Below are 12,689 nucleotides of genomic sequence, written 5' to 3'. Positions count from 1 at the left end.
ACCAAGTGGGTATGCAGTTTAGTTTAGAAGCTTGGAGATAATTCTTAACCCACAAAACAACCATATTCTGGACCAGTTTTCTCATACAGTAATAAGAACAAAACACCTAATTGTTTTTAAGATAAAGCTCAGCCAGTTTATGAACCAGATTACATGGTATGCCTGCAATGACAAGGGTCATTCAATGACCCAGAAGGTGACTTTCAGGGAAGTTCCCGTGATACTATTTACGTGTTTCCTCTACCTCACTCAAGATTTGCAAGGTGTACGTATTATGCACAGAATATATCTTGCACTGTAAATATATATTCACAAAAGCAAATGTTACATCTTTAAAGCTGAGCATGCATGTTCTGAATCACTAGCAAATACTTTCACAATATGGTGTTTATTCTCCCTTGTTTCAATTCTTCATTTTTAAAATGAAAGTAGCAATACCTTCTTGTCTCACAGGAAGATATGAAAGAAAATTCATGAATATTTATAAAATGCTTACTCAAGTAATGAACACAATCTCTCCATGAGGAGATCAATAAACCCATTCCACTTTACACACTGTAAATAAAGGTTATAGTCACAGACTAGAACAAAGACCAATACAGAACAGCTGTCTCATTCACTGTGCATCCATCATCCTGAGAACTGAATCAGACTGAGCTCCCGTCAGGAAGTGGATGTGAAGATCTCGTGTTAAGAGACTAACTACCCCAACACATCTGCATAAGAGGCAGCTTTACTTTGCACTGGCAAAACAGAGGGTTTTAACACATATCATTAATTAGGACTTTAAATGCATTATTTAGCCAATGATCTTGTAAACAATAATTCAATACAATTTAAAATTTAAGTTTTCTGGTGAAATCTCTGCTAAAGTTAAATTATTTGGGTTTACTGTAGAGCTATGGAGAAGAAAAGTGATCAGATTATTGGGTGATAGTCAAGAAATTTTCTGGCTACAGTTTATGAGTATGCTACCATGTCTTCAAAGATATTTAAAGCAGACACATCATAGTATGTCACTATTTATACTGTAAATACACACCAGATCTCTCAAGCACATCCATGGTCCTGACACTGACGCACCTTGTACTTGCTAAGCCAGTCCAAGAGCATCAACACTGCAGTAATAACTATCTATGTCTATAAAGTCAAATCCCCACTGGCACTGTTATTTACGTGGATTTGGCACTAGAATGTCTGGGGAATCATATCCAGGTTCTTAGTATTTCATTAACTGGAGGTGCTCCAGGAAATGCTTGATGGCATGCTGTGACAAATCTCCATCCTCCTTCCAGGTGTTCATGGGAAAGTTTTCAATCTGCCAACACATTTAGTTAGCACAATTCCCATGACACACATTCCTCTCTTTCATGTGTCCCTATCAGTGCCAATATGAGCACAGCTGGAAGAGCTGTTCATGCTGATGCTTCCAGAGTTACTGCAGCCACAAACTGATAGAGGGCTTGAAGAACACAGAAGACCAAAGAGCTCTCCAGCTCTGCTAATGTCATCAATATATCACTCTTGTGCCCACAGTTTTTCCTTCCCATGTTCAGGAATTAATATGGAACACACCTGCATCCTGCACAGGAAAAACAGAGATATATCCATGTGGGAGGCATTCAGTGTCATTATCTCCACACATACAAAAGTTATCAGGGAGATTTCCGAATCAAATATTATCTCTGGTGTTTGTCTTCTTTGTATATACTCTTCCATAGGCTATTTGGGAGAAGACAGCTTAATTACACCTTAGAGATGCTGGACGGTCACTTTGCATGCTTGGGTCCAATACCATTTGTACTACTGGACAGTAACACAAAAGGATAAAAGTGAAACCATGTACTTGTAACTCCAGTAAACCCACACAGTCAGGCCTACCTCTTGGAGCAGCTCGTATACCCTACCTCTACAAGTCTAATTAAACTGCAAAGACTGCAGCACTAAAGTAGCTGTGTTTCTTCTGGCAGCCAAGCTAGCTCATTTAAGGTTTGGTCAGGTATTTTTGCAGTGCACTGATATGCAGGCCTAGCTCGGGCAATTGTTATTGCCAGGCAAACAAGGGAAATAAACAGATGCCTTTTGTAGTCGTGAGTTTACAGAATGGAATGACATGCATGAAAAAATATGAATGGGGAAATGTGGGACTCTGCATATCAATTATTTACAACTCCAATGTGATTACAGGAGAGGTAGCTATTTTGTTAAAAGCTTTGTGATGTTCTCTTCTTTCTCAAGCAACCGGAATGATACAATAAATCAGTATGTTAACCAATAAAATAACATTAAATTACTTGCTTTCTGGCAGGCCCACTATCATCTTGTAGCAGCTCGCTCTGCCTTCCTGTGTTGCATCCTCTTTCCTATAGCACCCGAGCCAACAAAGGTGGTGTATCCTGCCAGAGAAACAGAACATCTTGTTTTTTCCTACCCAGAATAAAACTGCATAATTTCAAAGCAGCAATTATGGACTTAACTTCATGTAGATGTATATTTATTCCACTCCATATGCCAATATGTTTTGAAATTCCTGATAGCCATACAGGCAGTTCAAAGAACAGACTGCCAGGTGCCGTTCACTGAAATATAACGTGAGGGTTTTTAGTGTGGGCTCAAGGAGACAAGACATGCTAAAATGCAGGCAAACACGGGAAAACCCTACCACAGACACAGAAAGGAGAGCACAACCAGCAGCCACTGCTCAGCACAGCCCTCTCCACTTTCTTGTTAGGACTTCATTGTTGATACTGGGCAAGTACTTGTAACTCCAGTTCATTTCAATAGGGCCAAAAGGGTCTGCAAATAACTTTTTTTTTTCTTTCTTTCTTCCTTTTTCATCAGAGGATGACCTTAGAATAGAAATCGTCTGACTTAAGTGTGATTTCTTGTGGTTTCTTTGTGAAGAGCAGCCTTCAAGAGTACTCTCACAGGCCTTAAGTGCATAAGGGCTGGGTTGGGCTTCAGAAAGGTTATTGATGAGAAAACTCACTGAGGTTCCTGATACCAGCGATTTGTTTAAGATAATTAGGGCAGTTTCTCAATCGCCAGAGGCTTACTTCTTAGAAAACGAGGGAGAGTGTTTGCTAACCTCGATTAGCCCAGTGGCTAGAAAACTCCTCGTTTAGACAGGCCGAGCTGCCTTCAGCGCCAGGCTGCGCTGGCAAAAGACCAACAACGTCAATTTCCAGGGCAAGCTTGTCCAAGGCAGCCAGAGCCCTGTCACAGCAGGGCTCCTGCCCTGGCCTCCACCGGCTGAGGCCTCAGGTCAAATAAAGAATAAGTCCTTAAACGATAACAACCTTTGGGTTGCCAGCAATGAAGCCAAGTTCTTGAGGGCAGCTTATTTATTTATTTATTTATTTATTTATTTATTTATTTATTTATTTCCACTTAGAGAAGTCTGAGCACGGCCTGCTCGGAGCAGGGTAAGAGGAAAGCAAGCGAAGTGGGTTCCAATTCGCAACTGCGTTTTCAGAAGATGGAGGCGGCGAGGGGCGAAGGGCGCTGAGGGGAGCCGGGCTCCCGGCGGAACCAGGCGGCGGAGGGGCGCGGCGCTAGGCGGGCTCGCCGGGGGAGGCGGCCGGGGGCCGGGCAGCACCGGCGGGGCGGAGCGGAGCCGAGCGAGGCGGCGGAGCTGGAGCCGGAGGGAGAGTGGCAGGCGGCAGGGGGGTCGCGGCCATTACGCTGGGATGTGAGCGGGGACGCGGGTAAGGCTGCCGGTGGGGCGGGGAGCCTGTGGCGAAGGAGGAGGAGTAGGAGAAAGAGGAGGGCGCCGGTGCCGGGAGCTGGCGGGGGAGAAAGGCGCCGAGGCGTGCACCCGGGGCTGCGTGTGGCCGAGGGAGAGCCGCAGCCTTGCCGAGGTGCCCGGCGCCCTGCCGGGGGGCAGCGTCCTCCCAGCCCCGCCGCGGCCCCTGGCGCGGTGCCTGCGGAAGTTTTAGCGGGGAGGGGAAGATAAGGACCTGTCGGTTCTCGCCTCGGAATCGGATATGGGTCTGGTTTTTGTAACCCTGCCCTTCCGCGGTGAAGGTGATGTGCCGGTGGAAAGCAGGAGGTCTGGGGGACGCCGAAACGCCCCACGCTAAAGCTGACAGGGGCGACCGTCCCTCCAGTGACTGCCACTGAGCGATAGGGCGGCTGCACTGGGCAGTGGGAAAGGGCGCTCTTGTGTCTTGTTCGTGTGCTCTTCTGTGTGTCTCCAGGGCCATAAGGCCACCCCTGTTCATGTTAACACCATCGACTGAACTTCACGGGAAACAGACTAGGAAAAAAACAAAACAAAGCAACCAAAGCATAGTTAAGACCTTGACAACAATAGCTTGTGTGGGGGACATTTTAATTGTTCATGCAGCAACTGAAGGAAAGGGTGGAAGCTTTTACAAAGTTTGTTGGTTTATAGCAAGGTCTGAGTAAGTCACACTGAAATCCCTAAGCTTCAGGAAAGTACAGAGGGGTGCACACGTGCACACAGTAAGCTACCCGATTAGGCCACACGAATAATTACTTGGCTTAGTAATGAAAAAGTGTTCACAAGGATGTGAAAGAGAAATCAGAGTTCCCGGAAGGAAATTGTTTTTCTATCACAAGTACAGCTACTGAAGAAGAAAAATGCACTTTTAATATTCAGATTACCATTATTTTCATACTAAAATAGTACTTACACATTCACATCTCAGCAATGACCATACGATTGAGAAATCTCTTATTTAAAAGCATGCATTCTCACATCATCACTATAAGATACCAGAAGTGTCATTATCCCTATTTTCATAAGTGATGGATTGCAGCAGAGAGACACTAAATGATTTCTCTAAGATCAGAGTGGAATTTTATTCTCACAATACCTTTGCATATCCCCAAATCTGGTGCAAAGCTGTTTTATATCATATTAAGCTGACTCTTTACAATTTGTGGACAGATATTATTTACAGTAGCAAAAGCTAGCACACACAGACTAGGATCACATTCTTTTGTTAATTGCTACTGTTGTGGATGATTTGGATTTCAAAGGCAATATCCACAGCTGATATGCCTTTCTAATGAAAACTAGACCAAACTCAGAACTGGGTGCCCTACATAAGTACTCAAAGACACTCTTAATCTGACATTCCTGTCCTGCCTCCCTGTGCCAACAGGAGTACTTTCACAGCTGTAGGCTGGATCAGGAAATACATCTAATAGTTTTGTTGTCTTTGGCTTAGTGAAAGGGTTTATGAATCAATGAATTGAACCAGGTTCAGTAAGTACCAGATGCGTTATGACAAAGCCAGGAGCAGGAGGTAGGAGAGGCAAGACCCACTCCTTTCAGTGTCAGCTTTTAGATCAGTTCAGCTACACAGCATTGTATCTTCAGTGTCTTATGCCTTGGTCTCTTAAAAATGTTGAAGTTACTAGTGTCGTTATTTGAGCATTCTTAACTTCCTGCATTCTCTTCCAGGCTACTATGTCTTTTGGCATAACTTTTAATATTAAAATCTTTAAAGATGCACAGTTGCAGTTGTATCATCCTGAATTGCTGGATGATACCTCTCCCTTTCAGGCCTGAAACATCCTGGCAAAAGGCATGTTTTATAGGGTTGCAGAAGCTGTGTAGTGGTTCAGGTGGATTCACAGGTTATTCCTGTCAAAATATTCCCAAGCAGTAGACAGGTTTCAGTGTTCTATGACAAATAACTGGTTGTATTCCTGATGTTGTAAAAGAGTCAGCATTACCAAAAATTCACTTGAGTGTTGGAAAACTATGTTTACAACTGTCTTGAATTCTGTTGAACAGTGTTGTGGCTGATGACCACCCATATCACACCTAATTGCAGTTTCTGTAATGGCTTTTAAAAGCCCTGTCTTATTCATGGAAACCCAGGAACTATCAAAATATTCTGAAATCCTGTTTAAAATGTACCTAAATACTGGCTTCATTTCTTTTGTTACATTAATGAAAAAAAATGCATCTGTATGTTCCAAGTACAGGCTTGATACACAATTACTGCCTTGGACAGCTAGCAGTTGAATAGTGTCAAGTAATATTAAGAAAAGTCTGCAAGATCCGAGCCTAATTTTAGACCTAGATATAATTAACAGTAAGATATAATAAATATAGATATAATAAACCAGTATATAGACCTAGATATAATAAACTAGTAAGAAAGGCAATGATGAAATCAGCAATACTTAATTAAGTAGAAGTGATGCAAAGGATTTCATGAAGCTGAAATGAGGAACCAGACATCTGCTTAGTTCAATTCTGACCCTCAGAGCTGCCTGTCTGAAGGGATTTGTCAGCTGTAGAATATGCAGGTGCATCACATCCATTGCAGCTGTTGTTTCAGCTTCTTAAAAATCAGAAGGCTGTATGTAAATTGTTCATACTTAAGATATACTTTTGGTAGGTATGACTGCAGTATGCTTAAAGTAGGTTTGTTCTGGCAGGCTAAAAACCAGTGAAGCTGTACTGGTACAGGCCTTGACATGAACTGTGCAAGTCTGTGCAGTGCTTGAAGGCCTTCATGGATATCTGTGCTTTTGTGGCTTTACTACTGTTAATATCTAGATAAAGTAGCTCAGGTTATGCTCACACCTGTAGCATCCACATTTCTGTCTTCTGGTATTGTCTGAGAAGTCTTTTTAAAAACAGAAGATCTTTAAGATAAAAATCATGTAGTATTCACTGAAAGTGAGCTGTGGAGGATTTTCCAGATTTGAGATGTCCTCTTTTTGTGCCTGTATGTACAAAATTGTTGTACCTCCTTCCCCAGATCCTTCAAAGATCCATAGCGGATTAAACTCTGGATGCCTTGTGAGAGATTGGAACTCTTAAGAAGCTGCTAACGCAGATGTATTAGAAAACCAGAAGAATAGGATAAGTCACTAGCTGGAGATTTAACCTGCAATTTTGGGAACTCAAGTAAAGTTTTGTGCTGTAACAGGCACTTTCAGTATCAATTTGGATAAGTAACTTTGGTGTTCTCTGCGCAACAGTTTTGTCTCTTTAAAGAAACTGACGTGGTTAAAAAACAGTGGTACTGCCCATATGGATCTATTTCCTTCAGTACCAGTTACTGTAATTCAGGGAGCCTACAGTGAATATAAAAATCACATACTTCTGGATCATATGAACACCAGTATAACTTCTGTAACGTGTCTCAGGCCTTAGTCTTACTGTGAAAGTAAGGGGAATTTCACACGTATCAAAACTGCTGCTGTGATTAAATGCTGCGTGACCACAAGTTTAAGATTGCTTGTGAGAAAAGAGTCACAAAAGAGTAAGACTTAACTTTGAAAGTTTTGCTTTGCAGTTCTGAGATGCCTATATGACAGGTGAGAACAGGGCATAAAGCAGAACTTTGCTGATGAATAGAGAGAAGGGTGGAAAAGGTTTGCACAAACCACAGCTCTCTGGTGGTGATTCAGTTTTATTTCAAAACTGATTGCCTGTAACAGAAGTACATAATTTCATTTGAGTTTTAAACCTAAAATTGGGTAGTGTGTGATTTATTTATGCCTGTAGGTACAGAATCTAATTGGCATCCTAAGTAACTTTACCCAATGTGGAAGAGATTCTTGCTACATGTACTGCTCCCACACTGCAGCACATTAATCAGCATTACTGCATGTATGCTTTGCTATTAAATTACCTCATGTAAAGGCCTAGGCGCTTCATGGGAACTGAAGTTTTGATTCCTGCAGGTTTTTGGCATTTTGTCTCATAAATTGGCAGTACAGATCTCTTATCCAGATCTGTTTAGCATTCTAGAGTGTCTCTGCAGTTTATTAGCATGCAAAGATGTGTTACAAACTTGTAAAATTGCATGTTACAGAGAAGGTAGCAAACCTTAGGAAAAAAAAATATATATATATATATATTTCAGATTAGTCTTTAGGCCATGGATCCTTTAAATTTCTCTGTGGTCTAGTAGCTTCTGAATTGTTGAAGATTCAGATGCTGTTCTGATTTTTAACAGCCTGTGTAGTTCTGCCAGTGTACTCTGGCCATAATGTAGTGAAACAAATGCTAGCAAACCTGTGCAGCAACATTTGCTAAGAGGTTTAAATGGGACTTTGCATGGATCAGGGGTTGTCCACTCTTCCATAGCTTTGTGTAGTGTAAGCTCTGTCTGAGTTAAATTTATTTTTCTTCCCTGCTTCTTTAATCTCCCCTCATCACCCAGAACTTCAGACCTACAGAACAACCTGAAGTATTCAGGTAGGGGCTAAGAATAGTGTTGCTACAGAGATGCATTGTCTGAATCTCTTTATTTTTTGGTTCTGTACAAGTTTTTCAGGTCAGATAATGCAATTTGATTGATTGCATTTCTGTTTGCCAAGGATTGATTGAATGGGAGCGGGCCCAGGGGACACACAAGGCCTCCTGCACACTATGGCCAAAGGCTGTGCCTGAACAGGAATAGGATGGCAACAAGCACAATATGCACGCATGTGCCAAAGGTCTGAGGAATATTCTCATGAAATATGTCATTTGCTGGAAGTATTTAACAAAGAATTTTCAGAAAGAAGGATGGCTAACTATTTGGAAAGCGTAGCAAAAGACGGATGTTGTCAGAAGGGAGGAAGTGGTCAAGAGAAGCTGGGATAAATGGTAGGTTACTTTACGTGACATGGAAGCAAACAACCACAGCATAATAGTAAGGTGCAGTACCAGAGCACTCTGTCTATTGACTAAATTATCCATGCATGTTTGACTAATAGTCTCCAGAAAAGTATCTGCTATAGGAAAGGTCAGGGATTGCCAAAAGCTACGCTGTAACATAACTGGAACTGAGGGATTTTTAGTCTCAGTTCCATCTCCCTGCAGGAAAACTAGGAGCGAAGGTTTGCAACCAGTTACAAATGTGATACTTCCCAGAAGTGGAAGCTGAAAGAGTTTACAAGAGACAAAGAAAGGCAAGTGATGGGAAAAGAAAGCAATTTCACGGGATGTACATGCAAGAGAATGCTTATACTGAGCTTCATGGTGAAAGGTCCTTCTTTCCAGGTATGGACCACTTAAAGTAGGGATTTTCACAGTGCTGCCACTAGCAGAGAATTATTAAAGGCTTTTTTATTGTGATATGGGATGGTCAAGCATGAATAGTATATAGTGTTTATCTGTTTTGTGGTGAAAGTGGCACTGCTTTTACAGAGCCAACCAGCTCTTGCATGTTAACCATTATTAGTCCTTCCAGTTTTCCATTAGGATATCTCAAAAGTGCTTTATAATAAGAGGAAAGAGTCAAAGTACATGAGGGAAGAGAAGCAAAGAACATGTCCAGACTTTTCATCCAGTGTCAGATAGTTCCCTTCCACATTTCATCATTATCATGTGACATTAATGAGCTTGCCTATCTGCATGTGAGATATACCTGGATTAACACTACACTATTAATGTTCTCCTGAGTATACAGCATGAAATTGAGAACAAAATCTATCTAGCACTGTCCTCAAACTAAGAATTAGATAGATCATTTGCGCTTCTTGTTTTTGAACACACAAAAAATGTTCTAGACTCCTTAAAAATAAACCTTTTATTGGTTTAAATAATTAAATACTGTTTCAGAGTTAAGTTCTGTCTCACATCAATCTAAAAGTAACTTTTGTGGGTCTTTGGCATATGTTTAAATAAACATCAAATTTTGTTTTGCTGCCTTAAATTTGAGTCAGGCTAGAGAACTGAAGAAGGTACTATGAAAAATAACAGGACATGAGGGTCAAATAATAGTTTAAGAGAAGGGGTTTTGTAGTAAAATTGTTTAAAACAGCTTTTATTTGATGTTCAGCAGCTTTGTCATTTTCAGTATCTAACATGAAGCTGATGAAACTTTTTTTGACCTTATAGCTAATCAGATCAAAGGTGCTCATTATTTTATGATCACAATTTAAAGAGGAAAAAGAAAAATGTTCAAAATAGGAAAAAAAATGCAAAAGAGATTTCTGAAGTTTTAAATAAATCACATTTTAAAATGGAAATGCAAATGATTTTTTAAAAAATAATTTGCAAACAGCAGCTCAGTTAAATCCCAGATGAATCAGAGGGCGTTGTGACAGGGTACGAGATCCTGATGCGTTTTTCCCAAGATGTTGCTTGGGAAAGGTCTGATTCACCTTTTTGACCATTAGAAATTTCTCATTGCCTCCTGTAATGTTTCCAGTGTTCTGTGGTGGTGGTTTTGTTTGATTTATTGTCCATACAATCTCCTTGAAAGCTCTCTTTAAAATATTACGGTAAAATGCTGGAGATACTGGCAGGAATATGAAGAATGTGCAGTGCATGCAGCTGAACCTCAGGTTTCTTGTTTCCTTTAAGCTCTGCCTTTCTGGAGGAGGGTGAGGAAGGGTGGGGCAGAGGTTTTGGAGCTGTGTCAGGAGTCAGGGATGCGTGTGCAGTGAGAGGTGATTGCTCTTCAGAGACACTGCATGTGTAGCTTAAACCTGTGGCTCCAGATCCAGCAGTGAAGAATTCTGACCTAACATTGTCATGTTAAAATGTCCTTCTTTTTTTTGTCCCCTCCCTTTTTTCTTTTTTTTTTTTTTTTTTATTTTTAAACCAAACGTCACCAAGTATTGCATGCTACAAAAGGTAATAAATTATGAAAACCACAAAGAGTTAGCTGCCTGTGTTTAAGAGGTTCTGAAACTTGACAGGTTTCCTCTCTTGTTTTTCCTAACTCCCAACTCTCTTCCCACCTTTACTTGAGCATGACTGATAACTTAATTCCTCAGCTTTTCAAGGTGCTTTTTGCCTATGCAATTCGCACCAAGTAAAAATGATCTGCCATGTAAAGACTTTGCCTTTCTATTAGTCCTGGGAATTTACTTGGAGAAAGTGTCTCTATTTCTTGCTTCTAGTCACTGAAGTCACCAGTATGAGATGCTTGTTTTCGTTAGAGCAAACATAAGCATGATTTTTCACTGCAAACATAACCTACTTTCAAACACCAGGCTCATATGGCATCCTGAAAAATGCTGCGTTGTTGTTTCCTTAGGTTTTCCATCAGGATATTTTACATTATAACAGTGTGTAGAGATTTGGCATGTTACTGCTTTTGGGCAAAGAATTATCATTTCAGGCAGAAGTATGTTTAATTAACACACCTTGCATGATTCATGCTAAAGATGGATGCTTGGGAGAGATTGGTAAACTTAACAGAACAAAGAAGAAATCATGTTGACACTGTCCCTGATAATCCAGCACGTTGTTAATTAAATCAGACGTGTCTTTAAAAAGGTCCCTCATTGGTTACAGGGACCACAGGATTTAGCACTGAGGAAAAAGGAAAGTCTCTTTTCCCTTCCATTCCCTGGAAGGAAACACAGCAGAAGGGCCTCAGGAAGCAGTAATTCATGTGGGAGCTGCTGGGGGATGCCGAGAGGAGAGGCTGTACAAAGGTTTGTTTTTCTCTCATGGTTTCTCTTCCTTCATATGCAGATCGAGGTTTCTAAAGGGAACCATGAGTTTCGTATATGTAGTAAGAGTCTTCCAAGACATCGCGATGGTGACAGTTGATAACTGTCCACATCTAATTATGAAAGGACAAAAATATACCAACCATCTTAATTTGATGAGAGGAAAACCCATTAGGAGAAAGCTTTCTAGTCAAAGGGTAGCAAAGGAGTGAAAAAGGCTTTTTTGGAGGTTTGGAGAATCTTTTGGAGTGTGACTTTAGAGCAGGATTTGTTTTGTACAACCCTACCCATCTAAATATTACATGTCCAAACTAATCATGCAGATTCTGCAATAAATGAGAGAGAGGCACATGCCAGGAGGTACCACATATGCTCAAGCATCCCTTAGCTAGATGGAGATGCCTCCACCCTCTGGAGATTTGCTGTCCTCCCAAACTAACTGCAGAGAGTCTTTCATGTCTGTTACATGGCTAAAGTTAAATGAGTTAAATCTTAGCCTGTCCTAGATACTTTGCTGCTTAACATGTGCTAATAAAATAAATAAATAAATAATAAATAAAACCGGTCTTTGTATTCAGAGTAATAGAAGGGAGTTCCAAGTCAGGCTAACAGTAACTGTTGTGAAAACAGAAGTCTTTTTTCAGGCAGCCGAGTGTCAACAGCGGTCCTCATCTTTTGTATCAGCCAGGGCGCTGTTTCCGCCAAGCGATGCAAGCCCTGTGTTCCTGCTCCTGGCACTGGATTTCAAAACTGTATGCAGCTCTGTAATGCACAGCCAGTGCATTTTGCTGTGACTTCCACAAAGAGTTAGCACATTGTCCTCTGATTTGGTTTGCCTAGGGGTTGGCTAAAACCAGGGAGTATTACGTTGTTACTTTCACATTTTTTGCAATGAAATACTTGCTCCTTGTCCACCATTCAATGTTAAGTGCTTCCTTTCTTCTGAAGCAAAGAAAGGAAGGAGTCCCTCTTCTGGCATCAAGCAAAGGGAATGTGAGTTGTGAATCACTACTTCTGTCACTGATTTTTTTTTTAATTTATTTCAGCTAAAGGCTAAAAAATTTTAAATCTTTCTGCAATGGCATAAAAATTTCCTCAGTTACCAAGAATAAAACTGGCTGAGATGCTGGGATCATTAGTCTTAGAAATAGTCAAAGATAATTTTGGTAACTAGCATTACCTTGTACTATTTGGTCTTTGTGCAATGGTGGTGGTTTGATATATCAGCGGGTAAGAATGTGTTACATGGCAAGCAAATTTAGGTTATTTACATTTTTTCATGTACGGTAATCAGG

This window comes from Netta rufina (genome assembly GCF_964035555.1).
Source record: "Netta rufina genome assembly, chromosome: 4".
Classification (NCBI taxonomy): domain Eukaryota; kingdom Metazoa; phylum Chordata; class Aves; order Anseriformes; family Anatidae; genus Netta; species Netta rufina.
The sequence above is the reverse complement of the archived record's forward strand: the minus strand, read 5'-3'. Positions refer to the sequence as shown.